Genomic DNA, 5,789 nt, shown 5'->3' with positions numbered 1-5,789 from the left:
TAAAGGGGGGGGGGGGGGGGGGGGGGGGGGGGCAATGCAAGTCTGGAAGATAACGTTCTATGTAGTCAACATAAGTAATAGCTTGGTGCATTTGATGTAATTCTAAACATAAATAAAATCAACACGTGTTCAAATATGTAAAATTGTTCCTAAAAACATTCTCCACAATGTTGGATTTCGAAACTCGTCCACCCTTTTAAAAGTTCTCAGATTCCATGGGAAGGGATTGCAGGGCTTGTCGAGGTCAATGTAAAATAATTTTACTCTTAAAAGTGACAGCAATTTAGGATTTCTGTCTCCTAACTATTTAAATTGTTTGAATAACTTGATGATGGTATTTTCCTTTGAGAATTCTTGCAGCATTGATGAACTGCAATTAGGAATCTCAAAACTTCCATTGTAACGAGTATTTATTGTATATATTGCATTGAATTCAATGGAAATTTGTAACTAACCTTTGATTTGATAATTAAATTTTGACCTATTGAGTACGCAAGAAATTTGTTAAATTTTGTCAAATGGAGTTAATTATGCTCACAAATTGAGTTAAGATCTGCTGTTCAAAATTAACAGTCCAACTTGCTATCCACCCAATAATTCATGAACACGTTACTTTAAATTAACATGTTTAAATTTTCTCTCACTCCACTTGTATTTAAAAATAACTGTAAATTGATGTGTCAATTAATTATTGATGGACATCACATCTCAACTCAAATTAGTATGAGTAGTAATATTAATGAACTAATGGATATAAAAGTTTACGAGTCATCTTTAATGTCATGTATTATTTTTCAAAATAGTTAAAACGATTCATATTATTATAAGTTGTAAAATTTAAACTCAAGAAATTTTTTAGAATCTATATGGGCGAATGAGTTGATTATATTTCAAAAAAAAATTTCCTCCTGTACAAATGTCAGATGCATTGAACCCGGCTAGATATCTCACAAAGGGTGGACCCCACCTGAATAAAAAAAGGCCAAATATTAACTCACTCAACCCCATCCCCCCAATTGTGTGTGCCTTGTAAAACCCCTGTGAAGGCACCTCAAGTGGGGTTGTATTTCAAAATAGCCGAAGCAATTCACATTATTTTGAGGTTTAAAACTTAAGGCCGAAGATATTATAAGCAAAAATTTCCAAAACTCATGAATCATTTCCAAAATAGTTGAAGTTCTCTGGATTATTATTGAGTCCTATAATTGACTTTTCAAGATTTATTTGGTTGGTGAAGATAAGATTTTATGCCATATTAAACATATATTACAATCCAAAATAGTTGAAATATACCTTATATCATGAGTTGTGATTGTTTAACCTAATAATGGAATTTAAATCATAATATTCAGAATCTATATCGTTGAGTATAATATCGTAGAAGTCATCACTCATTTGTTATTTTCCAAAATATTCGATAGCATTCATACTATTGTGAACTGTAAAAATAACAATTCAACATGTGCTAATATATTTCAAAAAAATAATAAAGTTACCTAATACAATATCTTAGAAGTCGTCATTTTTGAAAAAATAATTAATATTACTATGTGTAAAATTGATAGTTGAGCATGTACTGCAATTTTTCAAGAGATTTATACTATTTAATAAGACAAATCTTAGAAGTCATTGCATTTAAACTCAAAAATATTATTTTTTAAAAATATATTTATTTATATATTATTTTCACATTGCTATCATTTACTACCATAAGGGTGCTTATTTTTCTTTTTCTTTTTCCTTTTTCTTTTGAACAAACTAGATACACATATTGGACAATAACGTTGTCAATGTTTTGTGTTGAAATTTTTAGATATAAATAGATTGAGTAAGAGGAAATAATAATCAACAAATTTAATACTCATAAGGCCATTTCAAACTATTTGCGTGACATTACCACCATTTTGCAAAATGATCTCCAAGACTCCAACCATTACACCAAATAAATGGGGTTTCCTTTATTTCCTTTTTTTTTTCATTTCTGAACAATTAATTTATTTTTAAAAGTATTAAATTAATATGTTATTAACTTATTATTAAAATTATTAAATTAAATATGAACTAAAATATTATATTTGTTAATAATTAAAAATAATGATTACACTTCAAACCTATTTGAGCCCCATTTTTGGGTGTAGAATGTATTTTGTAATAGTAGATTGATTGTGTGGTTAAAAAATAAAGAAAAAATTTAGATTTGTGTGTAATATTAATTTATTAAAGAATTGTGATTGAAAAAAAGAGAGAGAAAAATGTATTTTGAAAATAATAAAGAAAAATAATTCCACAATAAAAAAATTACAATATCACAAAAAAAAAAAAGTTACACATAATTAAAAATCACAACTAGTTTTATCAATTAATTCTTGGAATTAGAATATTCATCCCACTACCAATACATTAATGCATTTTGAGGTGCAATATGTACCTCTTTATCATTGATTTGTCTATTCTGAAGTTTAATGTTATTTTTTACTTTAAATTTTATTTTTCATTTTTATGTTGTTCTAGTGCTAATTTTTTTTCATAATTCTTAACTATCAAATTTATAAATTTTGAATTTTAATGAGCAATTTTATTTTAATGTATTCAATAGTTAATATTTATTATTTGATTAGAACATACAAATAAATATTAATTAAAATTAATAATCAAATTAAAATAAATATAAATGAAGTTAAATCATTAATTATGAATGGATATAAAAATGATATAATATGAATTAAAATTTGTTGTAATATAAAATAATGGAAAAAAATTCAAAAATTATACTAAATGAATAATGTTATAGAAATTTGGTATAACACTATTCATTGCACCAAATTGGTGTGTTCGTTTTAGTGTACCAATGAAGTGCATAGTATTTATATTTTATTACTTTACTTAATGATGAAAATTTCATCTGTAAATTAAAGACATTTTTTTAATATTATCATCCATGAAAAACTCAATTAATAATCTTAAATATTACTTATTCTTTTACCTTTGGACTTTTCATGCAATAATATTTATTATTTTATATATTTCTAGAATTTCTATATTTAAATTATTTTTCAAATTATTTTTTAATAATTACAATCAAAATCTGACATGAATATTCCCTGGGTTAAATTATTGGAAGAAAATTTTAAAATTTTGTGGGCTTTGAACAATTAGCTAATTTGCATAAATGTCGACTTGGCTCTAGCAATACACTGTTATAACTTTTTATTTTGCATTACAATCCCTTTTTAATCTTCACAAATTCAGTGCATTAATTTGTTGATCCCAGAAGTGCATCTGTATATTGAAATTTCAGGTCGTCGAGCTAAAGTTAGACAATTTCTCTGGAATTATTGGATTTAAAATGTCAGTTAGCGTTATTATGAATGTTAGCAGCCTGGAAGAATTTGGAGTAGCGCTCTTCCTTTGGTGTACTCCTTTGGAAAGGGGACCAGAATGTAAGAACCTCCGGTTTGGGGGATTAAGTGGATATAAAAGAGTATGGAGAAGAAAAGGTGGAGAAAAAGAAGTTTTAGGGTAAGTGAAAACTCGCCATCTTTGTCTTCATGACCTTGTGGAGCAAGCTAATTAGCGCTTTGGAGCCATTGTCTATGCACTAGAGAGATCGGGCAAGTGCAACCATGGATTTCATTGCATAGGTGCCGAGAGGATGCAACACGAAAAATTGGAGATTTTATGGAAAGCTATTATGGAGATTGGGCACTAATCAACGGTGCCTTCTTAGGTAATGAAAAACAAGTGCTTTCCACAGGAATCATCACTCTCGGACGATAGTGAAATCATCTGCTTCCTTCGACTAGACGTCAGTCAATTGCGACAGCCAAAGGGGGGAGCGAAGTGAAGCTTAGTGGACTTTACAAGGCCTACCACTACATAACTCGTTGGTGAAAAAAGCTCTTTGTGCTTCCCTTATTTCGTTGCTAAGGCAAGGTCCCACATTTTCGAGTCAGCTCGCATCTTTTTGAAGAATCTTGTATTGTTAGTTAATAAAGGAACGAAAATAATATAGCTATGTTAAACCCCCTTAGGCATTTGACCAAATAGAATTGTTCAATTCTTATAAAACTTTTCATCAAAATCCCCTTAGAGAGAAATAAAGCTAAATGGAGTGAAAAGGAATTGCCTAATCGCAAGGAATCAAGAGATCTTTTCTAGTGCAGACTTGAATTCTGGTGACGGAATAAGGTGGCCATAAGCAAAGAGTAGTCTCGATAGCCACCATATTCTATCTAGAAAGCTTGGAACTCTGGTGTAATCGAGGAAGACTACATAGACACGACTGAAATTTAGATCATGAATATTCATAGTTGGTGTCATTTTTATGTAGGGATGGCATTTTGACTTGTCGACTTGGACTGCCCGTGGCTCGCCCTGAAAAAGCTTGAGTTGGCCCAACTAGAGGCTCGACAGTTCTTGGGGTGTTGAATCAAGCCTGAGCCAACATGTTTGCCTATCGGGCCCACTAAAAAAAAAAAAAAAAAAAAACTAGCAACGTGCTATTGCGCCTTGCCTATGTGTTATGAAAAAAAGAAGAAACTGAGCCGGCTCAACTCGGTAAAACTCGAGCCTCGATTATTAGCCGAGCTAGATGCTTGGCTTAGTTCTGGCCAAAAAAATCCAACTTAATTTTACTCAGCGAACTGGCTTGACCTGATTCGTTGACATTCTTATTCTTATGTATTTGAGTCTCAACACAGTACTCTATATATTTCATAGGTTACCCTTGTCAGTTATTATAGAGAGTCTTCTTTCATTAATATTAAAGAGTAGCCCGATTCTCTCTTTCTATGGCTAGAGTAAAGCCCAAAATGGCATTACTAAATAATTGTTTAGCCAATGATGGATTTTGAGCCCGGGAATGTATGGACATTTCCAATATCAAGAGGTGACAACAGCTCTCGTCGCATTCTTTTGTTAAACTTGGTATCAACAAGAACTCTAAGAGTCTGTTTGACAAGTCTCTTGAAAATTCAAAAGCTACTCCTGAGTTTAAGAAATTGTTTTTAAACATGTTCTGATAGTTCTCTAGAAGTTATTTGTCAAGCAAGAAGAGCTTTTTAAATTGAGATAAAAAAAATCTTTCTTAGAGAACTCTTTTACAAGAAGCAGAAATCATGTCAAGCAAATCCTAAGTTGATTGTCATTGATAGCTTGCTTCGATAGGAGGTATAAATTACTTCTAATGATAATTTCTTCAAACCGATGTAGCATGCTATTTATAAATGACACCTTATGGAATAATCGCCATTCTCGAGCCATTGTAGTGAAATGTTTACAAATGATGCCTTCTGTAATAATCGTCATTGTAGATTTCTATGAAAACTTTTTACCAAAATATCATTCTGAGATCATAATTTTCTATGCCAGATACTAGCTGTCACTAAAGCTTTGATTGGTTTTATAAATCGTATCCATTTCTTCTACTTCCCTGCATTTGATTTACCTTTAGTTGAAGGAGGCAAATGACCAGAAAAAAATGTGATTCTTGTAGAAAATAATCTTTCAAAGTTCATTATATTCCATGAATATATTGAAAACAAAATATAAGTCCTCTATTACTGTAAAATCTAAAGAGACCTTAGAAATTGGCAACATTAGATCAACATGTTCCTTCACCTCAGCATCCCTACGATAGGAACCTGTTTTACAAAACCCTTCCCGAGCTACTCCACCGAAGACACGACAATATGTCAAAAATACAATTTTCCTTTAATTTGACAGTCCAGCTATTATTAAAAATGAAATCTAAAATTTCTAATGAATCAATGTCTCATGAACCTAGTTGA

At 30.6% G+C, this 5,789-nt stretch overlaps 1 protein-coding gene across 1 annotated transcript in view; it reads right to left on the bottom strand.

Moving 5' to 3' along the window:
* Nucleotides 1-5,503: 5,503 nt before the first annotated feature.
* LOC111411799 overlaps nt 5,504-5,789 on the bottom strand; it is a 6,499-nt gene continuing 6,213 nt past the window's right edge. Inside the window, exon 7 of the mRNA XM_023042405.1 lies at nt 5,504-5,781. The gene's annotated coding sequence lies outside the window, so the exon portion shown is untranslated. The remainder of the gene's footprint in view (nt 5,782-5,789) is intronic.

This window comes from Olea europaea, chromosome 2 (genome assembly GCF_002742605.1).
Source record: "Olea europaea var. sylvestris chromosome 2, O_europaea_v1, whole genome shotgun sequence".
NCBI lineage: Eukaryota > Viridiplantae > Streptophyta > Magnoliopsida > Lamiales > Oleaceae > Olea > Olea europaea.
The sequence above is the reverse complement of the archived record's forward strand: the minus strand, read 5'-3'. Positions and strand labels throughout refer to the sequence as shown.